We start from the raw sequence: 26,295 nt of genomic DNA on the forward strand, positions 1-26,295 counted from the left end.
CAATCATATTTTGTTGAGTTGTGGACGGGACAACATCCCGATGTCTTCCGGGTATTCGCAAATTTGATAAGCGACCCGCGAAGGTAGTCAGTGAGTGAGCATGGGGAAAAAAAGACGACAGAACCACAATGAAGGATTCAGAGAGCAGCGAAATGGCGGAAATTAATGAAGAAGACTGTGTGGCTGAAGTAACAGAAACTTCATTTTGCAGATTGCCTTTTCAGGAAAAACTAGAAATAATCCAGAAAGATTGACCATCACTTGCCTTACCAGGATTGGTGCAAGCTACCAAAGCTAACAGAGGCATTTTCAAACTAGCACAGTTGCTATCCGTGGCTAACGGGCAGCCTGCGCAGCAACATGCTGTACTGCTGGGATTGCGTGCTTTTTAATCCCGACAAGGGGCCCCCAACACAGCTCTTGGCAGTCTGGAGGAAAGTTATGGGTGCCACTTCAACACATCCTGTCTGAAGACTGAGCTATGTGTAATGTACACTATGTCTGACTGCAAAGGATGGAGCCCTTCTGATCTTCTCCACTTTTTCCAGCAAAAGGGACTGACCGAAAATACGCCCCAACTCCGCCTTCTCACTTGCCTGGCCTAACCATCCTTGTGTCCACAGCTTCCATGGAGCGAATATTCTCAGCACTTAAAAGGATAAAAACGTACACAAGAAACAGTACTGGACAGGCTCGTCTGTCAGCCTTGGCTTTAATCTCAGTTGAGAAAGAACTTCTTATTGAGTTGAAGTTAAAGGACAAACTGTACGACCCAGCAATTGCACACTTTGTTAAAAAGGATCGCAGGATGGGCTTTGTTTTCAAGCGATCTTCATTTGGCAAGTAGGCAGCTTTTTTCACTAATCGGCTTGTTTTCTCTATTTTTATTCTATCTTGAAATTAAGCAACTTTTGCTGAAGTCTGCTGTTCAAATGAGGCATGTGTAAATTATTTTCAGTGTGTTTGTAAATGATTGACCAGAGAGGGGTATAATAGAAGCTGTATTATAAGGTTTTCCAGAATCACCTTTGTGTGTTGTGAAGCCAGTTAGGGCAGAGAAACCTTTAATGAGCTGAACTTCCATGTGACATGGCTCTGGCTATTAATTTTATTGCTATGTTTGATTTTTTTTTTATTGCCACATGTGGTCCTACTGAGGGTCCAGGGCCACGGTTCGCCGCTGGGTTTCAGCCATGTGTATCGACTAAAGACATCAACTACAGCGAGTATGTATCAATATGTAAAATGGTCATGTCTAATCTTCCACTTCCCCATATCACGGAGATCAATCTGATGCCAGCCCTGTATTTCTTTGGCCCTGATGGGCCTTGGAATGGGTTTATTTCCAAAACTGGTCTTATGGAGTTGGTAGCGTTTGGAGCTGTCCAGGATTCTTTGAACCTTTATTTCACTAATTCCAGAGTATTGCTCATTTAGTCACTTATTCAGCTTCTTGCTCCTGATCCCTTCGTATCATTCAGACCTTTTTTTAAACCATGCCGCCAACTTTAGACTTCAAAGCAACTGGTTTCCCGGCACACAATAAGGTCTTTCCATCCTGGCTGAGAGAATAGACATTTCTATTCCTCCACAGCCCCACTAGAGCACTTTGTTGCGTTCTTGTGCGTTCGGCGACAGGAACATTGAACGCTGCCTTTATTTTCTTAACTATGACTTAGTAGACATCCTCCCTCATCGATTGTTGTTGTCCATATCCTATACATAAGACCCAAAGGGTACAGGTCACAATAATGGTTAACTGTAAACTTGTCAAAAAAATAAGTAGTACATTTAATTGAATATGTATCAAAAATTCCATTAAGTATATATTGCATGATTCTGCTCATGCTTAATAAGTTCTATGTGTGATAATATAGATATCCCCATTGTGGAAATGTGTTCTATTCACATAATGTTTTTTGTTTGAGACTATGTTGGTCATGTAATCAGCCAATGTAAACGGAGTGGAGGGATATAACATCAAGAATGTTGGTGGTATTATTATTATATTCCTATTATTATTATTTTCCCTCATTATCACATTGTTAGATTAAATGTATGAAATACTTTCTAACAGGCCTGGTAGCAATTACTAGTTTACTCTAAAATGCTCAAATTCATATCAGCAACTTAGTTTCTTATCAATGAGTCAATAAACATCGGAATTTGTAAAATTTGTGAACTATTTCTATGAATACATTCATATGTAAAAAAAACTGTTTAAGACCAATCTGCTAGTTTAGCTAGTGTTATCATTGCTAACCAGCACAAGGTTACTAGCATAAAAGTTTGAGCTTTTATCTTTAAGCATTTCATAGTAGTTGCAAATCTACTCCACAGTAAACTCTAAATGAGAGAATCTGAATCTAAACCCCGTTTTGCTGAGAAATTTATTCACACTCAATATCATACCTTTCATCGTGTTGCCTTTCAATTAGTGGCCAACACTGAGTGGATGGAGGACATGGCAGTTGAGCCCTGCACGGACCTGTTTTCCTAATCCCGCTCCTGCTGGATTTCTGACCATTACCGCCTGCACCCGCAATGTACGTGTTACACTCCCGCCTGCTCCTGCAAATATTCTGACCATTCAGGCCCGCACAGTAGAATTCCATTGATTTTGTGTCTTCTCCCGTCCCACAGGAAAACACATTTTTTTACAGTGTACTATTAATAAAGGGATGCATACCTGTCTGTAATAACGGAGCAAAATAACGTTATAGTGCATAATTACATTGATACTAGTGCAATAATTACAGATCTTCTGTGCAATAAGTACACATATTCTAGGGCAAAATTAAACTGTATATTTGACTTATTATTTTAGAACCTATGTTGTTTTTTTTGCTGAGATTGTTTTACATTTCCCTGTCTTTTAACGCACCGGGGAGAACAGAGCAGGTATGTCACCTCAACCCAGAGATGCCAGACTTGTGCCCGTTGTACATCAATACTTTTGCACATTTGTTGCAGCTAACAAAGTCCAGTTCTTTTCCATCTTTGTCACAACTGAGAAAATTTTCCCAAACATCAGACTTCCTTGCTTTGTTTTGGTATTGTAATGACCAACTTTGAGTTTCTTTTCAACTTCATTTGTTGACTCCATCTTTCTTGTTAGCGCTAGCTAAATCACGGGACCCGGAGTTTATTTTTTGACTGCCCGCTCCCACCCGCAGCAAAGTTAAAACCGCCCGCTCCCGCGAGATTTGCATTGGGTCCCGCGGGATCCCAATCCCAACGCAGTCCTCTACAAATGACAGCTCCCCAAAAGTGAAGCCAATACATTTGAATTGTCCCCTGGTGGCTGGCTGTAGTATAGGTCATAAATTCTGCCCCCTCCATGTTAGTGGATGGGTCATGAGCTAAACTTAAAAGTCAACATAGCCTACATATCAAATAATTTTGTCTCAAAGATGGTTTTATCATTTTAGGTAGTTATTATAATGGTGTTATATGTTTGTTCAAGTGCTCACTTTTCTGACAAGTTTGTTTTAAATTATTTATTATTCGACAATATAAAAAGCGTGCGACGTCATGATTTACAGCAGTGAAAAAACATAACAAAAGGCCTTTTGCATAATGGTAGGAAATGGAGACGCATCATTTATACAGTCAATGGTGGCCAGTGATACAATCTACAATTTATTCTACATCTGCCAAGTCAACGCAATTTTATGACACATTTTTCATACACAGTGGCAATTCAAGGTGCTTTACAAATATTAAAAGATTCAGAAGAACAATGAATAAATATACAGTGATGTAGATAAAAACAAGATTTAAAAGAAGTTTAAAACACTCCAAGTCTGAGGCCATGGTTCTCTACCGGAAAATGGTGGATTGCTCTCTCCGGGTTGGGGATGAGTTGTTGCCTCAAGTGAAGGAGTTCAAGTATCTCGGGGTTTTGTTCACGAGTGAGGGTAGGATGGAGCGGGAGACTGACAGGCGGATTGGTGCAGCATCAACGGTAATGCTGACATTTTACTGGACCGTTGTGGTCAAGAGGGCGCTGAGCCGGAAGGCAAAGATCTCAATTTACCAGTCAATCTTCATTCCAACCCTCACCTACGGTCATGAGCTTTGGGTAGTGACCGAAAGGGTGAGATCGCGGATACAAGTGGCTGAAATGATTTACCTCTGTAGGGTTTCATGGGCTCAGCCTTAGAGATATGGTGAGGAGCTCAGACATCCGGAGGGAGCTCAGAGTAGAGCCACTGCTCCTTCGCATCGAAAGGAGCCAGTTGAGGTGGTTTGGGCATCTGATTAAGATGCCTCCTGGGCGCCTTCCTTTGGAGGTTTTCCGGGCACGGCCAACTAGGAGAAGACCCCGGGGTAGACCCAGAACTTGGTGGAGGGACTAGATGTCTTATCTGGCCTGGGAACGCCTTGGGATCCTCCAGGAGGAGCTGGAGGGCGTTGCTAGGGAAAGGGACGTCTGGAGTGCCCTACTTAGCTTGCTGCCACTGCGACCCTACCCGGAGAAGCAGCTGAAGATGAACGAATGACTGAATGAATTAAAACACTCAAATTATTCAACTAAAAACATTCATGAACAGTGTGGTTTTGGGTCCTGATTCAAAAATTTCAAGGATCAGGCTACTTAAACTAAGATTAGAGTCAAGTATAATGCCAGACTAATTTGGGAATTTTAATTTAGCTTAATTGTTAAAAATATAATGGATACAGATGAAGACATCCATTTTGGTTGATTATTACATAATGCACTGTATTATTACATTTTCATTATAAAAAAAAAGTGCAACTTACGCATTTTGTAATAACCAGCGTAATATGTAATAACTTATTACAAAATGTGGCAAACTTTATTACACATTGCGTTCAGGGTTTTTATTATGAAATGCGGCAGATTATCACAAAATGTGGCATTAGTACATAATGAAGTGAAAATGTATTACATTATTACATAATGCAGTGTTACACACCTGCTGGTCAGCAGGGAGAGCAATCACAAGATGGCAGTCACAAGAATGCCATAATCTAGTTCTAAAAGTCTTCAGATGCTTCAGAATGCTGCTGCTAGAATCCTAACTAAATCTAGGAAATTAATGGGGCCAATGTCTTGCCAGGCCTCATCAGTGTGCTTGCTGAGGATGCTGTCCTCAAAGCTAGTGATTCAATACATCCCAAACTCATCTTCCACTTGATCCACAGTGATCTCTTCAGGCAGAATACAAGGAAGGCAGCTGATAAAGAACCGGAGAGAACAGAATTTCAGATTGCCTCTTAGCTATGTCTGGCACAACAGCACATATAAGCAGTTCATCCCCAAATGGAAATTTGGAAACCATGTAGTCAGCAGCAGATAAAAAGAAATTCCTCACATCTCTGATGAATGGCTTCAGCTCTAGGTTACCCTGGCTTTGGATAAAGGTTTGGGTGTCCTGGCAAATTGAGAGTTCCTCATCAGGTAGCGGATTTTCCCTTGTGCTTGTTGGCTTGATACCTCTACCAATTTCATTCATCACAGTGATCACAGGCTCAGGCTTACAAAAAGAAAGCAATACCTTTTGCAGTTGCAGCTCCAAAGTTGGAAGCAGGATATGCATGCATGGTTTCTCTTCCTGAAGTATTTGGGTGCTGATGTCAAAAATAAGCACGGCTCTCTTCAGAAAGAGTGAATACACCTATAACATGGGGTTGGTGAGGAAATGAAGTACCTTCTCAGGTTTTGCCAGATCCCTTTTCCCTTTTCTCTTCTTTCTTGGGTTTTTCGGGTTTTGTTTTTTCTTTTGCAGCTCTCTTTCCAATTTCATTTTGCTTGAAAGGGAATCTGGTTAGGTCAAACTATGCAGCAAGGTGTGCAGGAACTATAACTTCTGGTGTATTGGTAAGTGGTGTGGCTTTACATTTCTGGGAAGGACCAGATGGAGGTGTGGGCAGCTTTGGTGGGATAGAGGGAGGGAGCTTGGGCTGTACTGTAGCTGGCATCTTGGTGGAGGGTGTGGCTTTAGGCTTCTGGGTAGGACCAGATGGAGGCTTTGGCAACTTGGAGGAACCTGGGGATTCCGTCTTCTTTTTCTTCCCTGCATCCACCTCATTTTCAAAGAAAACAGTAAGAGGATCCCACTGTTGCAGTAGACAGTTCACACACTGCCCCAAAGACAGCCATCTTGTGGAGGTCAGCTTGAGAATCTTCCTCACCTCTGCATCACACATGATCTGTATGTCATGTAGACTTGACTTTCTCTTGCTGCTTTTGTCCAGATAGTAATAAATGAGGATAAGGAAGTCCTCAATGTTCACACTAAGCTGCCTGGATACCCTCACTGCAGCTAAGTATATCAGGTGGCAGGTACAACCAATTAGGTAGATGTGTGGATTTTGTGCCTTCAAAAAAGCTGCTACGCCTTTTCCCAAACCTTGCATAACTGCAGCATTGTCAGCTGCAAAGCTGACACAATTTGACCATGGTAAGCCTATCTTCTTCAGTTCACCTTCAAGCAATTCAAATATTACTCTTCCAGTAGACTCTCTTGATTCACAAATCTTGAGCAACATCACAACTACCCTCCCAAGACTGGCATCAAAAATCCTAACCATAATGGGGTACATTTTTATGTCCTCCATATCTGTGCTTCCATCTGTAGTAAGGCTGAAGGGAGAGCGCTTCATTGCTTCTGTAATGCACTCATCATCATTCCTGGCCAGTGTTTTTACTATGGAGGCCATCTTCGTTCTGGCCCAGCCATATTGTTTGGCGATCTCACTATCGGGAAACAACTTCCTAAACAATGGTCGGCATAGTCTGCAGCAGCTAATGCCAAGGTGTGTTCTACAGTGAATGTAGTGAAAAGGGTTTCTGCCTGAATTTGTCTCAGATCATGTGCTTGTAAGAAGAATGAGTTAATTCTAGGGACTGAATCTGTAACAGCCAGTTTTCAAATGTTTTTTCCCCTCCATGTGGCATCAACAGTCTGCAAGAGACAGGCATGCACGCACGCACGCACGCACACACGCACACACACACACGTCTTTCTTCATAATTCTAGTTTTGACTGCTGAAGTGATCAGGCAAAATTGTATAATTTGATCTAATTCTAAAATATCACTTGGTATATATCCCTGGGTTATATTATAATATACAGGGAAAGTCAAAAGTTTGAGTACACCTGCTTAAAACCATTTTTTTCATGATTAATATTTCATTGTATGTGTGCTTATACAAACCGATAACCATAAGTGAATTGCATTCAATTATTTAATAAAAATGAAAATAATTTATTTTGTATATTGTAACATATGTTTTCATTTTCAAGTATTTACAGAAACATACACTACCGTTCAAAAGTTTGGGATCACCCAAACAATTTTGTGTTTTCCATGAAAAGTCACACTTATTCACCACCATATGTTGTGAAATGAATAGAAAATAGAGTCAAGACATTGACAAGGTTAGAAATAATGATTTGTATTTGAAATAAGATTTTTTTTACATCAAACTTTGCTTTCGTCAAAGAATCCTCCATTTGCAGCAATTACAGCATTGCAGACCTTTGGCATTCTAGCTGTTAATTTGTTGAGGTAATCTGGAGAAATTGCACCCCACGCTTCCAGAAGCAGCTCCCACAAGTTGGATTGGTTGGATGGGCACTTCTTTGAGCAGATTGAGTTTCTGGAGCATCACATTTGTGGGGTCAATTAAACGCTCAAAATGGCCAGAAAAAGAGAACTTTCATCTGAAACTCGACAGTCTATTCTTGTTCTTAGAAATGAAGGCTATTCCATGCGAGAAATTGCTAAGAAATTGAAGATTTCCTACACCGGTGTGTACTACTCCCTTCAGAGGACAGCACAAACAGGCTCTAACAGGTACTATTTAATGAAGATGCCAGTTGGGGACCTGTGAGGCGTCTGTTTCTCAAACTAGAGACTCTAATGTACTTATCTTCTTGCTCAGTTGTGCAACGCGGCCTCCCACTTCTTTTTCTACTCTGGTTAGAGCCTGTTTGTGCTGTCCTCTGAAGGGAGTAGTACACACCGGTGTAGGAAATCTTCAATTTCTTAGCAATTTCTCGCATGGAATAGCCTTCATTTCTAAGAACAAGAATAGACTGTCGAGTTTCAGATGAAAGTTCTCTTTTTCTGGCCATTTTGAGCGTTTAATTGACCCCACAAATGTGATGCTCCAGAAACTCAATCTGCTCAAAGAAGTGCCCATCCAACCAATCCAACTTGTGGGAGCTGCTTCTGGAAGCGTGGGGTGCAATTTCTCCAGATTACCTCAACAAATTAACAGCTAGAATGCCAAAGGTCTGCAATGCTGTAATTGCTGCAAATGGAGGATTCTTTGGCGAAAGCAAAGTTTGATGTAAAAAAAATCTTATTTCAAATACAAATCATTATTTCTAACCTTGTCAATGTCTTGACTCTATTTTCTATTCATTTCACAACATATGGTGGTGAATAAGTGTGACTTTTCATGGAAAACACAAAATTGTTTGGGTGATCCCAAACTTTTGAACGGTAGTGTATATTATGATCAAATATATTTTATAGCAAAAAATGTTTATAATGGAAAACAGAAATATTCAATATAATGGAAGGATTAAAATTTGAAGTATAAATGTCATTATTATTACATTAACAAAAGTAAGGAAATATATTCAGGAGTTTTTTTTTTAATCTTCTTTTAACATTTGCCGTAGTATTGTCAATGGGTTTTTAAAGACATCTTGCAAAAAGGGGGGCCCTGGCCAGAAGCTAATGCTATTTAGGGGGCCTTGGCATAGAAAAAGTTTGGGAACCCCTGATCTAAAACACTTCAAAAAGGGCATGATCGGGGCACCTCTGAACCCAAATGGTTAGAGTGCATACCATATGGAAACAATGTCGCCAGTTTGAATCAAGCAGGCGACCTTTATTGCATGTCATCCCCTCTCTCTTCCCATCTTTCCTGTCTGTCTACACTGGCACTGTCAATAAAAGCAGAAATGCAAAAAAAAAAGGGGGGAAAAAAGGCACGATCATTGGTGCCAACAATGCTGGTTTGATCATCACCAATACAATAGAGTTGCCGGGCTTTTCGAAGGTGGCAATCTCAAAAGGTGGACAATGGATGGACTCGAACACAAGACACTTCACTTGTTTGCTATGTGGGAGACAGCCCTTGGTGGATGAATGTGGGAGACACTGAGTAGGTCAGCCCATAACAAGTAATCACCAGGCCACAGTACAACAATTAACATTACAATACAACTGTGGGGAACAACAATCAACTTTAGTACACACAAAGTGTCACACTCGCCTGCATAGAATACCATGTAGGGTACTTCTCCTGTCCATGATAAACCACCTACAGCATTTGCAGTGGGCTAAGACAGTGGTACTCAACCTGTTCAAGTCCCGACCACCCAGAATAATCAGGTTGGTGTTCGCAATCCCTCAATAGCACTGGGCCATTTAACTTACAACAATACAATGCGAACACATTGATTGCTCATCAACTGTCTGCCCGAGACTGTTCAGGGAATACTGTAATATAACATGAAAGCTACCAACCCACACATGAAGACCATTGCTTTGACCACAGACAGAGCAACGAATTCGATTTTGGCTTTAATTAGTGTTTTTGGATTCACTGCAATAATGGCACCTCATATGCAGGCAAACTTTGAGTCTCACAAACATGCTCAATGAAATCTATTCTAAGGCGAATTATCACTAGTAAAGGCGATGTAATATAAAAATCATTTCCCAGTCTAAAATATGTTATTTTATTTTTCCCATGGCGCCACAGAACTGCTGGGTGTTGTAATATACACCCCTGCTGTGAAATGCACCCCCCTATTTAGCTACGTGAAACACCACGTGAAATACTTCCAACTTCTTCATAAAAAAATCCATTTCATGTAATTATAGCTTGGGTATATTTCCACAGAATGCAGTGTTTTGGAATAACAAAGGTATTGGTTTGCATTTGTCATCAGTTATTAATTATGATATGTCACTATTGTAAATAACTGATGTTCTTCTCAACACAAAATCCTTAAAACACATGATACATTACGGATAATACCGTATGCAAACCAATGCCTTTCTTATTCCACGACACTGCATCCTGTGGAAATACACCCCAGCAATAATAACAAAATGAAATGGGTTTCCTTTTTACCAATATGTGTAAAGAGTGGTTTTCATGGATGTGACACCTTCATAGTCAAGTTATGCAGGAGGTGCATGTCATGGCAGGGGTCAAACATGCCTTGCTGTGAAAAGCACCCCACCTTTTTGTTTTCTGTTGATCCCAGCATCAAATGCTTTTCACAGCGTACAGATGGGGATGATAGTATGTGTAACCAGGGTCAGTTTTATGCATGTGACACCATCCTAGTCAAAGTTAGGCAAGGGGGTGTATTTCACAGCAAGGCCAAAACAAGGCCTGCCATGAAATGCATCCCAACCCCATTTTCTTCCTTTCTACCCCAGCATCAGGTACATTTAACAGCAGCATACATTTGGTGCCAATATATGTATATCTATTAGTTTGACAGGTCTGAAAAGTCAATGGTAGATGGGGGATATATTTATTTGTGCATTTCATTTTCTTCAGTGGCAAGAAAAACATTTCATACCTTAAAAACAAGAGTATGTGATGGTGGGAACATGGCCTTTGATGTTTAGAAAAAGTTAAGCAGAACATTAGATTCCTGTTTAGCATCTATTAGAAATACAGAGAGATTACATAACTTGTCTGTAGTAGGCTATAGGCATGTGCACTTCAAATGCTTTCATGGTAGACCACATTACATTTACAGGACAGCTGATATTCTGGATCAGAAGATATTGTTTTTTGACATATATGAGTAGCCTATATACAAGCTAACACATACTTTTGAATCTATAAATTGGTAAGAAAGGATTATTTAACAGCATGAAACAACATGTAAAATACTTTCAACTGGCTCCTAAAAACAAAAAAAAACAAAAAAATCCATTTCATTTTGTATTTATAACTGGGTTATATTTCCACAGAATGTGGTGTCGTGGAATAAGAAAAGTATTGGTTTGTGTTCACTATTATCTGTTATGAATTACGCGTTTTAAGGATTTTGTGTGGCTCCAACATCCCCGTGACCCTGAGTAAGGATAAGCGGTTTGGATAATGGATGGATGGAAGAACGGTTATTTACACTCTTTAAAAGTCTTGTAAAGAAAAAAAACCCCAGATGTTCTCTTCTGTGCCCTTCACAAAGAATTGAAGTGTAAGATAGTTTTTCCCCCTTCGTTTGGTTGCGATATTAAGGCGAATTGCTTCACTTTCGAACTGAGTGACAGATCATAATTCATAACGGATGATAATGAATGCAACCCAATACTTTCTTATTCCACGATGCCATTCTGTGGAAATATACCCCAGCTATAATTACAACATGAAATGGATTTTTTTGGGGGAAGTTGAAAGTATTTCATGAGGCTTTTCACACAGCTAAATGAGGCGAATTTCACGGCTGGGGTGCATATTACACCACAACACCGCCATGGGCTATGCGTCGCAAATTGTGGTTACTCACTCATGGACGCAAATTCTGGTCACTCATGCATGAGCACGTCTGAATGCACCTGCTTAGTCTGCTGCTGTTGTCCTCACTGTCCTTCGATTGCCGCAACTCGCATGTCCTATTCGCATCTTTGATATATCAACTATATACATTAACCCTGTTTAACCAAGCCATTGAAGATTCACAAGCCAGTGCATTCTTAGTGCCGGTCCAAAGCATGGATAAATGGGAAGGGTTGCACCAGGACAGGCATCCAGCGTAAAACCTTTGCCGAATCAAATATGCAGATCAAAAATAAGATTTCTATACCAGATCAGTCGAGGCCCATGTTACAAATGACCACCGCCGGTACTGTTGTCCAGCTGTGTGCTGGTAGAAACTATACTACGGTTGGGCAAAGGAGATGGAGAGGGGGAAGGCATGTCCAGGAGAGGAGGATGCATAACAGTGTGGAGGTGAGAGTCGGAACTTTGAATGTTGGCACTATGACTGGTAAAGGGAGAGAGCTGACTGATATGATGGAGAGAAGGAAGGTAGATATACTGTGTGTGCAAGAAGACCAGGTGGAAGGGGAGTAAGGACAGGAGCATCGGAGTTGGGTTCAAACTCTTCTACTATGGTGCAGATGAGAGGAAAAATGGGTTAGGGGTAATTCTGATGGAAGAGTATGTGAAGAGTGTGTTGAAGGTAAAGAGTGTGAGGCTGGAAATCAAAAGTGTGATGATGAATGTTGTCAGCGCATTTGCCCTGCAAGTTTGGTGTGAGATGGAAGACAAAGAAGAATTCTAGAGTGAGTTGGATGAAGTGGTGGAGAGCGTACCCAAGGAGAAAGTGGTGATTGGAGCGAACTTCTATAGGCATGTTGGTGAAGAGAACAGAGGTAATGAGGAGGTGATGGGTAGGTATGGTGTTAAGGAGGGGATTGTGGAAGGACAGATGGTAGTGGATTTTGTGTAAAGAACGGAAATGGCTGTGGTGAATACATATTTCAAGAAGGAGGAGGAACACAAGGTGATGTATAAGAGTGGAGGAAGTTGCACACAGGTGAACTATATCTTATATAGGAGGTGCAGTCTTCTGAAACGGATTGGAGACTGCAAGGTGGTGACAGGGGAGACTGCAGCTAGGCAGCATCGGATGGTAGTCTGCAGGATGATGTTGGAGACCAAGAAGAGGAAGAGAGTGAAGGCAGAGCCAATGATCAAATGGTGGAAGTTGAAGAAGGAAGACTGTTGTGTGGAGTTCAGGGAGGAGTTAAGACAGGCACTGGGGTGGTAGTTAAGAATTGCCATCCGGCAATTTTTTACTACCACCCCAGTGTGACCTTGGTGATGACTGTGACATTGTTTATCACACCCTGCAGAAAATTCAGGCACAACTCTTAAATGAAAAAAGAAATGACTCTTGAATTCATTTTTTCCTGTTTCTATAGATATTATAGCCTTGTTAGGAAAAATTAAACCCTCTTCAAGCCCTACCAACATCTCTGTTCTTACAGGTTTTTAATCTCATCGGTCCCTGTTTAGTTAATATTTTAAACTGCTCTCTTTTATCAGGGTGTGTCCCCAGGTATTTTAAGCAGGCTGTGATGTAACCCTATCTACTCATATATTTTCGTAATGTGTGTGTGTGTGTGTGTGTGTGTGTGTGTGTGTGTGTGTGTGTGTGTGTGTGTGTGTGGTGTTAGTGTGTGTGTGTTAGTTAGTGTAGATAGCGGGACCGAAAACTACAGCATTTATGATCATAATTCTTTTTGGAGGTGGTAGGTATTGTCTCAGAGAGTAAGGGAAAAATCCCAGAAAATTAAAATTATGCATAATTATGCATAAATATGCAAAATATGCATTTTTATAAAAATGGCTAAAAACCACTTTTCTCGGCATTTCAGATGATTCTGAGCATCTTTGATTTTTTTCACCTATATAAAACAAATTTTCTGGGACTTAGAAATGTTTTGGCATTATGCAAAATATATGCATTTTTGCAAAAATGCACTTATGATCCTAATTTTTTTTGGAGGTGGTAGGTATTGTTCCAGAGAGGACCAGAAAAATAGCAGAAAATTAAAATAATTGTAATAATTATGCATAATTATGCAAAATGTGCATTTTCTAAAAATGGCTAAAAACCACTTTTCTCGGCATTTCAGATGCTTCTGAGCATTTGGGGGGAGGGAGTTGGAGTGGGGGGGGGTTTAGGGCCAGGGGGAAGGCGGTTAGCTGGCAGGATGAAGAGGAAGGAGATTTAGACGGGTGGATAACCAAACTGCTACATTATAGCGGGGTTCTTCTAGTTTGCTTCATATTGCATTTGCCACCCCCTGGTGGTTGTTCAGAGTAGTTCCTGTTGTTAACCCTGCAAACAGGAAGTGCTTCACTTCCCCTGGGGATCTTGCCCCATGTAGCCGCATGTTACTGCTGGCTACAATCTAATGCCACCCTCTCCTTCGTAGCTTATACATGCATCATCTGTAAGTTGCATTGTTTATTAGCATAAAAGTAACATGGGTGCATCATTATTTGTTTGAAAATGTATGGTGTTTAATTAGCCATGCCTAAGTCAGCAATGGTTGACTTTGTTCTTTGTTGTTTAGTACAGTAAAATCAAATCGTTTGTTATACTGACATGTAAGTAAATGGTCTTGCTTTGCATTTACAGACTTACCTCATACTTAGCCTATAACATGTGGTGGTGCAAGATGTCATATAGCCCTTAAGCTAAACCTTGTGTGATATTGTGCAGTAGTGTAACAGTTTCGTTTGTATATCCCTGTTCTTTGTCTAAAGTTTCACACTTAATCCTGATTTAACTGCCAAATTCAACTCAGCTGTCTGTTCCTTGGAGCTTGATTAGGAGAGTGTTTAGCTGTCTGTATAGCTGGTATACGTTCATGGGGACAGCACTTAGCGAGGACAGAACACAAGCTATTGTTCAAACTTTTTTGAAGAAACCAAACCTGCACTCCCCCCTGCCAGAGGTCTATTTCCAAACTTAATTTCTTTTCTAAAATTTTAGGTTGTTGAAAAACAACTTGTTCAAGCACTGGATTTGCACAGGGTGTTTAACAAATTTCAATCTGGTTTTCATAAACTACACTCCACTGAAGTTTCAATTGATATCTTAATGGCTGCAGATGCTGGAGAGTGTTCATTTTTGGTTTTATTGGCCCTTAGCGCAACATTTGATACTGTTGATCGCCACATACTTATCCAGGGATGGGCAACATGTTCCAGAAAGGGCCGGTGTGGCTTCAGGTCTTTGTTCCAATCAATCAGTTACACACTTGAGTTTACACATCAAGGTCCTTAGCAAAGACTATTGATTGACTAATAGAATCAGGTGTGCAACTGCTTGGTTGGAACAAGACTGTTGGTTGACTAATAGAATCAGGTGTGTAACTGCTTGATTGGAACAAAGACCTGCACCCACACTGGCCCTTTCTGGATTATTTTGCCCATCCCTGTATTAATCCATAGACTAAAAACCTGGTAGGCATTACTAAGACTGCTCTGAAGTGGTTCTCCTTCTGCACAGATAGAACTCTCTCAGTCTCTGTAGGTGAATTTGTGTTGGACACTGCTGCTTTATCATGCAGCATCCCCCAGGGCCTATTCTCCATATACATGTTTCCTCTAGAACAGATTATAGTTTATAACCCCGATCAAGTCACTTGACCGAGTCCCTTCGCAACAGAAGGGTGACTTCAGAGACTGGCCTTAAGAACAGTTTTGGTACACCTCATCATCTCATCTTCAGCCGCTTTTACTGGGGTTGGGTTGTGGTGGCAGCAACCTAAGTAGGGCACCCCAGACGTCCCTCTCCCCAGCAACGCCCTCCAGCTCCTCCTGGGGGATCCAAAGGTGTTCCCAGGCCAGATTGGACATGTAGTCCCTCCAGCAAGTTCTGGGTCTACCCCGAGGTCTCCTCCCAGTGCCCGGAAAACCTCCAAAGGAAGGCGCCCAGGAGGCATCCTAATCAGATGCCCGAACCATCTCAACTGGCTCCTTTCGATGCGAAGGAGCCAGCGGCTCTACTCCAAGCTCCCTCCAGATGTCTGAGCTCCTCATCCTATCTTTAAGGCTGAGCCCAGACACCCTACGGAGGAAACTCATTTCAGCCGCTTGTATCCGCAATCTCACCCTTTCGGTCACTACCCAAAGCTCATGACCACAGGTGAGGATTGGAATGAAGATTGACTGGTAAATTGAGGGCTTTGCCTTCCAGCTCAGCTCCTTCTTCACAACAACGGTCCGGTACAACGTCCGCATTACTGCTGAGGCTGCACCAATCCGCCTGTCAATGTCCCGCTCCATCCTACCCTCACTCATGAACAAGACCCCAAGATACTTGAATTCCTTCACTTGAGGCAACAACTCATCCCCAACCTGGAGGAAGCAATCCACCATTTTCCAGTAGAGAACCATAGCCTCAAATATAAGAGGTGCTGACTCTCATCCCAGCCATTTCACACTCCACTGCAAATTGCCCCAGTGTTCGCCGGAGGTCGCGTTCTGATGAAACCAACAAAACCACATCATCTGCAAAGAGCAGAGATGCAATTCTGAGGTTCCCAAAATGGACACACTCCTCACCTTGGCTGCGCCTTGAGATCCTGTCCATGAACATCACAAACAGAATCGGAGACAAGGGACAACCTTGGCAGAGTCCGACACCCACCGAAAACTTGATTGACCACGTGCCAAGAATGCAGACGCTGCTCTGACTTTGGTTATACAAGGACTGGATGGCTTGTAGCAACTGCCCTGGTACCCCATACTCTCGCAGTACCCCCCACAGAGTGTCAGTCGTAAGCCTTCTCCAAGTCCACAAAACACATGTAGACTGGCTGGTCAAACTACCATGCCCCCGTCAGCACTTCTGCAAGGGTAAAGACTTGGTCCATTGTTCCACGGCCAGGATGGAATCTGCATTGTTCCTCCTGGATCTGAGGTTCGACAATCGGTCAGAGCCTCCTTTCGAGCACCCTAGAATAGACTTTCCCAGCGAGGCTGAGCAATGTGATGCCCCGATAATTGGAACACACCCCCCGGTCCCCCTTTCTGAATATGGGAACCACCACCTCAGTCTATCACTCCACAGGTACTGTCCCCGACCTCCACGCGACACTGAAGAGGTGTGTCAACCAAGACAGCCCAACATTGTCCAGAGCCTTCAGCATCTCAGGGCGAATCTCATCCACACCCGGCGCCTTGCCACCGAGGAGCTTTTTAACTACCTCAGAGACCTCTGCCAGGGATATGGGTGGGACTTCCCTCGAGTCTTCAGACTCTACCTCCTCCACTGAAGACGTGTTATTCAGGTTCAGGAGCTCCTCAAAGTGTTCTTTCCACCGCTCGACAACATCCCCAGTCCAGGTCAACAGTTCCCCTCCCCGGCTGAACACAGCCTGAGTCAAGCTCTGCTTCCCCTTCCTGAGTCGTCGGATGGTTTGCCAGAATTTCCTTGAGGCCAACCGAAAGTCCTCCTCCATAGCCTCGCCGAACTCCTCCCACACCAGAGTTTTTGCTTTCGTGACCACCCTTCTTGCCTCCTGGTACCTGTCTGCTGCTTAAGGAGCCTCCTGAGCCAACCAAGTCCAAAAGGCCTCCTTCTTCAGCCTGACAGCTTCCCTCACCACCGGTGTCCACCAGCGGGTTCTTGAGTTGCTGCCTCGACAGGCACCAATGACCACAGCTCCTGCCTGCCGCATCTACAATAGAGGCTTTGAACATGGCCCACTGAGACTCCATGTCCCCAGCCTCCCTCAGGATACACAAGAACTTCTTCCGGAGGTGCGAGTTGAAGACCTCACGGACAGGGGCCTCCGCCAGATGTTCCCAGTTCACCCTCACTACACGTTTGGGTTTGCCAGGTCTGTCTGGCAGCCTTCCCCACCATCTGGTCCAACTCACCACCAGGTGGTGATCAGTTGACAGCTCTGCTCCTTTGGTACACCGACTTTGACAATTTTCATTTCAACCTTTCCATCGTCACTAGGAATGGTTCTTGTGATCAGTCCTATGGGCCTGTCATTTCTCTTGACTATGTTGTCTTTTAGCAGGACATCTCCTCCATCCAGGAAATTTGGTCTATTTCCGTCAACCCTGGAGACCACTGAGGTACTCACTCCTCCGTCTTCCCAGAATGTGGCTAAACTTTGAACGTGTCGCCACTGACGTCTGAAGAAGTCACCGTCATCAAACTTGCTGGGGGGTGGGTGTTGGAGGTACGCCAACTTTCTGTGTCAGGGGCACAGTAGGAGTGAGGATAAGAGGCTCATCTGGATCTGTAGGTACCAAGGTAAGTGGTCTAGAGTTGACTTATAGCAATGACCTCAGCCATAATGGTCATCAGGACTTAATGTGTGACCTTTGTAGGCCCAAGCATGAGGAACATCGCATCAAGGATCCAATGTGTGACATGTGACATCGTCCTCTCCCAGCTGCCTCCCATGTGCGAGGAGTGTGGGGGATTGAATAGCCACACGCAACCCTGATCAGAGAGGTAGTTTGTCACTTGCTTATTGTTCCAACCTCTGCAGTCGATTCGAAGTTCTCTGCAGGCTCTTATAAAATTAGTTCTGCAGTTAGACCTCAGTTGTTTAACAGGTCCCCTAATTGCAAAAAAACGTCTAAGAGTGTTAATGAAATTGGATGAATCCATTGATTTAATAACCTCAATGTGTATGCTCATACACGTGAAGATGATTGCCCAACACTTGCTGTATGCCAGCTCACCATGCATCCCTCTTGAGGTGACACCATGGCCCAAAGACATTTAATCCTACAGAGGTGAATGGAGGATCTGTCTTCAAGTGATCAGCAGGCAGCTCTGCCATCTTCTGCTCTTCCCGTTTGCTGTGCAGCCTCTGACATCTCACACAATTATAGATCAAGCTGCTGACAGACCGCTTTCCTCCAACAACCCAACAATGTATGGCCCTTAAAGTGTGAACTTGATCTGTAGCATCACTTGCATACAATAGCTAGGGGCTTGCTGGAATCCTCTGCCTTTCCTGGATTATTCGCCTCAAATGTGAAGTAGCTAATATTTCCTGTTTTCTTTGTCAATCAAAATTGGTCGGGGAGGTTTGGCAATCCATAGGCTACTTGCCGTCTTTAGTTTAATAAGCTACATTAACAACAAGACCAAATGGAGCGCATGATGACTCGAGAACTGGGAGCTCGATGTGGGCTTCTGTGTGTGTGTGTGTGTGTGTGTGTGTGTGTGTGTGTGTGTGTGTGTGTGTGTGTGTGTGTGTGTCTCAGTGTGAAGCAGGTGATAAATATGGGAAATATTCATTTTGATGAGCTCTGATAGATCACCTATTAGTTAATTCTAAGCTAAAGGAAAATAGAATAATGTTGAAATAATTTTCCAGGACAACACAAAATTTTCCAGGACATTTTAGTTTTTCTCTCATTTTCCATGTGTTTTCCATAACTGGAAAATTGGTCATTTTTTTCCAGGTATCCCAGGACGTGTGGGAACCCTGTTATTGGTGACTCCATCATAAGATCTGTTGAACTCCCAGGCGCTATCACCTACTGTCTCCAGTGCTCGCAGACCTCCACCCCTCAGCTCATACTCTCAATTAACCATGTGAGCAGGAGTGACATTATGAATAAACTATCAATCAAACTACACAAACTATTAGAGGTTCTTGCAACCACAATCTAGAGCCTAGGCAAAATCTGCATTTCTTCTGGTCCCATTCCCTCTAGTTCAAAAAGCCCAGAGCATTTTAGCCATCTCTACAGTCTGCATGAATGGCTGAAAACCTTCTGCATTCAAGTGGGGATGGTTTTATTAGCAACTTTTACCATTTTTGGACCAGACATGACCTCTACAAATCGGATGGCCTGCACCCAAACACAAAGAGCATTAAACAACTTTCTCAAAACCTCATTCAGCATACTGCTTTTAATTCCAACTGATACCTAGCCCAGCACAACCTTGTACCAGTGGCCTCACCCACCCACATTGATCAGCATCTCTCCTTAGGTTCTGCTGAGCACTCCTCCATCAACAATATTCATATTCCCATTAGGATTAATTTAAACCATACCATCTATAGACCCAGGGGTACTACTAAATCTACAATAAGAGCAAACTTGGTTTCCATTCTTTTCTAAAATGTTAGGTTGTTGAAAAGCAACTTGTTCAAGCACTGGATTTGCATGGGGTGTTTGACAAATTTCAGTATGGTTTTTGTAAACTAGACTCCACTGAAATGGCCCTTCTTAAGGTTTCAATTGACATTTCAATGGCTGCAGATGCTGAAGAGTGTCCAGTTTTAGTTTTATTGGACCTTAGTGCAACATTTGATACCGATGACCACCACAAACTAATCCATAGACTAAAACACCTGGTGGGAATTACTGGGACTGCTTTGAAGTGGTTCTCCTCCTACCCCACAGATCGGACTCTGTCTCTGCAGGTAAATGTGTCGGATGCTGCTGCTTTATCATGCGGCATCCCCCAGGGATTGGTCTTTGGGCCCATTTTATTCTCCATATACATGCTTCCTCTAGGACAGATTATCAGTAGTTTCAGCAACATTATCATTTGTACGCTGATGACATCCAGTTATAGTTTTCCTTCAAACCTGATAAACTTTAAAACTTTCTGTACTGAAAAACTTATTTAAATGCAATTAGGAACTGAATGGCAAATAATCTTCTGCAGTTAAATGCAGATAAAAATAAAGTACTGATCGCTCCTGATAACCTTCACTCATGATCAGGCAGGACCTTGGTGCCTTATCCTCATCTTTTCGGTGTAGTCTCTGTAATCTTGGTGCGATTTGACTAATCACACCAAGATTACACACCAAGATTGGTGACTAATGAATTTTGACACTCATTCGGACACTGACACGATCATGTTTCTTTCACTAAAGAAACACAGCCAAACTCAGGTTTGTTGTGTCAAGGGCTGAAATGGAGTTGCTAATTTATGCTTTTATCTCATTAAATTGCGATTCTCTTTTTACCTGTCTAAATAAATCGTCTTTGGACCTTTTACAAACCGTCCAAAATGCTGCTGCTCGGCTTTTGTCACGATCCAACAGATGGTCACACATTACACCTATTTTAAACTCTCTGCACTGGCTTCCTGTTAATCTCGGAATCCACTTTAAAATATTGGTGCTCATTTATAGCCCTTTGCCACCAACAGGGAACGGGTTTGGTGCCGGTTCGCAAACCCTTTTTTGAACAGTTCAGAGCATTTCGATCAAAAATAAATGGGTTGTGAACCCGAAAAGCTAGTTCTGAACCGGCACCAAAAAATAGCAGGTTTTTCAGCACAAACCGTGATGACATCAATGGGCACGTGACATTCCAGAGGAAGAAAAGAGGAGATAGCCTAACGGTAGGTAATGGCGAAATCGGTAGATAACAAAGGTGCGCAGTGGTCAGCTGAGGAAACTCAGTGTTTGGTTTTTATTAGGCATCTCCCAAGTTTCAGGAAAAACTAGAGAGTAGCATGAGAAAGTATAAGTTGTATGCGAATTAGCAGAAGAGATGGCCAAGAATAGGTTCACTCGAACACAAGAACAAATTATCAACAAGTTAAAAAAAAACTTAAGGACTACCGAGACGATAAAAAAGAGCTGTCCAAAAGTGGAGCTGGATGACGTAATAATATGATGCCATATTATTGCTAGCTAGTGGGTTTCAGTGGGATGTACCTAATGTTTACATCCGGTGTGCAATACACAAAGTTCCCTATTGATGACGTACAATGGTTCCACTAAAAACTGGTCAAAATGCAGGCCTGTGCGCCACACAACATCAAGGTTCTCAGAATCCTGAATGGAACCGGTGCCTGAACCAGAGCTATTTTGGTCGAAAAGGGCTATCAGAGAGCCCTACATAGCCAGGCTCCCCATTACATCATTGACTTTCTGCAACCCCAAACCACGAGCCAAGCTCTTGGGTCCCCTAACCAGGGTCTTCTAAGTATCCCTCAGACACCTTTTAAGACTCGGGGAGATCATGCTTTCCAGTCGGCAGCACCTAAGCTTTGGAATTGTCTCCCAATAAGTCCTGAGGTCTCTAAAATCTGTGGATTTTTTAAAAAGCAACTAAAAACCAATCTGTTCAGTCAGATATTTAGGTAGCATGCGGTATTTTCTGTTTTAACTTGAGTTTATCGCAGTTTCCCCCAGTGTGTTTTATATGTTGTTAATCTTTGTTTTATTTATTTGACTGTGAAGCACTTTTATCTGTTGTTTCTTTGTTTTATTTGCCTGTGAAGTACTTTGTGACTTGTGTCTGTGAAAGGTGCTATATGAATAAACTTTACTTACTTATTCAAGATGTTGAGTACCTTTAAGTTTCAAATGAATGCCTATATTACTGTCTATATGTCCTTTTTGGAAATAATAATTTGTGCTGCACTCTTCCGTAGCCGACATGGTGATACACTGGTGTTAGAAAAAGCAGCTTTGACACTCTTACAGCTTGTCTAGAAAAAAAAATAAAATGTTGGATTTCTCAATTTTCTAAAATGTTGCGGATACCTCAAAAATCCCCTTATTCGTAATTTTTGAGGCCACTGGATATGAAGGGCTAAAATCAATTTGTAAAAACAAATCTGCAGTTACTTCGATTTCTACCTCGATTTCTAACTCAATTTATAGACTTTCTTTTAGTTCCCTCTCGGATTTGTTACCGTTGCCTTATTCATTGTTAAAATTAATTCTTTGGTTAGGAATAATCTCAGAAAAGCAATTGCTGAACTTTTAGCGACAAATGAAAGGGGTGATGGCTTAAATTATGGTTTAGCTATCTCACACTAGCTTCTAGTCCTGTGATGGCCTGGTGGCCTGTCCAGGGTTTCTTCCCGCCTGCCACTCAATGACTGCTCGGATAGGCTCCAGCATCCCCGTGACCCTGAGAGCAGGATAAGCAGTTTGGATAATGGATGGATGGACACTAGCTTCTAGTTTATAAAAAAAGAAAAAAATTAATAGAGTTTGATCAGTTAAATCCAAACCCCAAAATGTCTTGGTCCCCCTCATTATTTATACAGCCTTTAGCTTCCTATGCACATAGTATTACCCCGGAATTACATAGCACGTAAAACGGCCATGGAACCGTCACGCAATCTCCATGTCTGCTTGCATGCAAAAGCCTGAATGACTGAACATCGATTTTCATTTAAGTAATTCATTGACAAAACCATTTCCATTTGAAAAGTGATATTTTAAAAGTAGACCGGACATTTATCATCTCTCAATTACTAAATTATGTGTGTGCTCATCAAGTAGCCAACAGCCAGAAGATACAAGTAGAGGCTGCTAAATGGGACATTATGAAGCCTGAGCCTATATGGTTCAAACATCTGATGTATATTTGCTTATAAAGTGCATTTCCTCAAGCTGCGTGTGGTGTACAGTAGGGGTTTCACAGAATAGTCGACTAGTCGATTATCAAAACCACTAGTCAACACTGTGCATAGTTGTAGACTAAATGTTCATCTGTGGTTTTAGCACTGTGCAGTAATAAAGCAATGGTAATGCATCTACAGCAGATATACAGCTTGGGGGAGCTGTGGGTAGGTGGACATAACCTTTGTTGCTTTTGAACATAGATTTGTTTAAACAATCATTTTGTATGTTATGCCATGTTAAATAAACAGAATTGAAGGTATTTAGAGAAGGAAAGACTCCCGCTATCCCTATGTTTCAGTTTAACAAGTGACCGTGTTAACTGGTGACTTAAGTGACGGCAACTGTTGAAAACACAAACAGATCACGTGGTGTCTTCTTAAAAGCCTTTAATTTTACTTTAAATCAAATTTTAATGCACACTCATCTATGTTTAATATCTAAGCAAAAAATTTAAATAAGTTAATTTGTGCTCAGCAAGACTCATTCACCTCTCGTAATGTTTCTTATAATGTGGGAATCAAACCACAGCTGACGTTGCCATAGCCACAGCATGAAGATATGGGAAAGCGTAATATAAGCTAGGTTAAGAGGAGAGGTGACGATTAGCGAGCAGCAGTGTGGTTTCATGCCACGAAAGAGCACCACAGATGCGATGTTTGCTTTGAGAATGTTGATTGAGAAGTATAGAGAAGGCCAGAAGGAGTTACATTGTGTCTTTGCAGATTTAAAGAAAGCATATGACAGGGTGCTGAGAGAGGAGGTGTGGTATTGTATGAGGAAGTTGGGAGTTGCGGAGAAGTATGTAGGAGTGGTGCAGAATATGTATGAGGGAAGTGTGACAGTGGTGAGGTGTGCAGTTGGAAAGACAGATGGGTTCAAGGTGGAGGTGGGGTTACATCAAGGATCGGCTCTGAGCCATTTTTGGTTGCAATTGTGATGGACAGGTTGACGGACGAGATCAGCCAGGAGTCTCCGTGGACTATGATGTTTGCAGATAACATTGTGATCTGTAGCGAGAGTAGGTTACAGGTGGAGGAGAGCCTGGGGAGGTGGAGGTATGCACTGGAGAGAAGAGGAATGAAAGTCAGTAAGAGCAAGATGGAATACATATGCGTGAATGAGAGGGAGGACAGTGGAATGGTGAGGATGCAAGGAGTAGAGGTGACGAAGGCATATGAGTTTAACTACTAGGGGTCAACTGTACAAAGTAATGGGGAGTGCAAAAGAGAGGTGAAGAAGAGAGTGCAGGCAGGGTGGAGAAGAGTATCAGGAGTGATTTGCGACAGAAGGGTACCAGCAAGAGTTAAAGGGCAGGTTTACAAAATGGTTGTGAGACCAGCTATGTTATATGGTCTGGAGACAGTGGCACTGAAGAAAAGATAGGAGGCGGAGCTGGAGGTGGCAGAGTTGAATATGCTAAGATTGTCATTGGGAGTGATGAAGAAGGACAGGATTAGGAACGAGTATATTAGAGGGACAGCTCAGGTTGGACGGTTTGGAGACAAAGCAAGAGAGACAAGATTGAGATGATTTGGACATGTGTGGAGGAGAGATGCAGGGTATATTGGGAGAAGGATGCTGAATATGGAGCTGCCAGGGAAGAGGAAAAGAGGAAGTTTATGGATGTGGAAACAGATGATCCGCTGTGGCGACCCCTAACGGGAACAGCCGAAAGTAGTAGTAGTAGGTAGCTGAGCCTTCAATAATTGTAAGTCAATCTGTCCTCCCTTGCATTTCAAAAAACAAAGGAGATTCACATAGCTGATTAATGAAACAATGGAATGATCATAATTTATACTCATCAATATGTATTGCTTTTGAAAAACATACTGCTGTATTTTACTCAATCAAGAGTCAAAGCTGCCCTCAACAAATTGAACACAGTTGTATTTTTTTTCTTTTTTACTTTTTAAAACATTCGACACAGGCACTCATGACATTCTGCTTATCAAGTTATGCCCTAAGGTGGCTCCAAAACTATACTCTTAATGAAGAACAATTTTTAAACAAGAACAGGAAAACAATTTCTTTTAAAATCGTATTGAACCCCAGCCCCGCAGTAAAATAAACTTAAGGTCCTCTCCATTTAACATTAAAGGGATAGTTAGGGTTTGTCCTACTTACAGGGTCAGACAAACTTGTGAAGTTTTTATATTTGTGCATGCAGTTTTAAGGTACGTTGGTGAGATTAGCCTACCTTTGCTCAATGGATGGAGCTTAGACGCACACACACACACGATTAGCCTTGGGCTTTTTTTCCCCTGCTGCACAAACTGCATTAAGCTGCTGTTGTGACTATTGTAGGTTCTCTTTGTGTAAATTTAAAAGAATTAAACAAACAGATAAATAAGTACATGTGATTGTGCCTTTACAGTGAGTGCCCCCAAACTTTTGAACAACATGCTACCATTTGCCAATTCTGTGTCTCTGTCAACTGAAAGCTCAATCTGATAAATTTCTATTTTTTTTTAAATTTATTTCTGATTTTTCCCTTTTTTTTCTCCCAATTTAGTGGCCAATCGATCCCTATTTTAATTCAAACACCCACCCTCGTACTGCATGTGTTCGCCAACTGCATCTCTCCGGCCGGCAGTCTCGAAGGAGACGCCTCGCCACTTTCGTGACAAGGCGACTCCAGGCCGAACCACTGTTTTTTCCGACACACACAGAGACGCATTCACGTGACGAACACAAGCCGACTCCGCCCCCCTCCTGAAGACAGCGTTGCCAATTACTGCTGCTTCATCGAGTCCGGCCATAGTCGGATCTGACGAGACCGGGGCGCGAACCCCAGTCCCCAGTGGGCAACTGCGTCGACACAAAGCCGATGCTTAGACCGCTACACCACCGCGGACTACGATAAATTTCTATTTAGCCGATAACTAGATAATGCTTTTATCATTCTACATTTTTAAATTAAAAAAAAAAAAAAAACAACAACAAAGCCGCTTTTCAACTTCAAATGCATTGTCAAACCAGTTCTGCATACAAAGTTTTTAAAAGAGAGACTGACATACCCTTTCTGAACACATTTTTTAACATTGGGAGTTTGAATCACAACCAAAAATAGGAGTGGTTTTATGAATTCAAAGCTATTGGCTACTGTCTTCCTGGGTGTTTGCATGGGTGGGGCTCGGTAATGCTCGTCACTTGCCGTAGAAAAAAATGGTGGTAGGCCTATAGCACGGCAGTGCAACACAACTTGGCGAATAATATGTTCGATGATACAAATAACTGTTAAGATAGATAGATGATAGATAGATAGATAGATAGATAGATAGATAGATAGATAGATAGATAGATAGATAGATAGATAGATAGATAGATAGATAGATAGATAGATAGATAGATAGATAGATAGATAGATAGATAGAT

General features: G+C 42.1%; 1 protein-coding gene across 1 annotated transcript in view; it reads right to left on the reverse strand.

Annotated features, from left to right (window-relative positions):
- kmt5c (lysine methyltransferase 5C) overlaps positions 1-26,295 on the reverse strand; it is a 49,374-nt gene that overhangs the window by 11,982 nt on the left and 11,097 nt on the right. The window lies entirely within an intron of this gene.

Source organism: Lampris incognitus, chromosome 10 (assembly GCF_029633865.1).
Source record: "Lampris incognitus isolate fLamInc1 chromosome 10, fLamInc1.hap2, whole genome shotgun sequence".
In the NCBI taxonomy this organism is placed as follows: domain Eukaryota; kingdom Metazoa; phylum Chordata; class Actinopteri; order Lampriformes; family Lampridae; genus Lampris; species Lampris incognitus.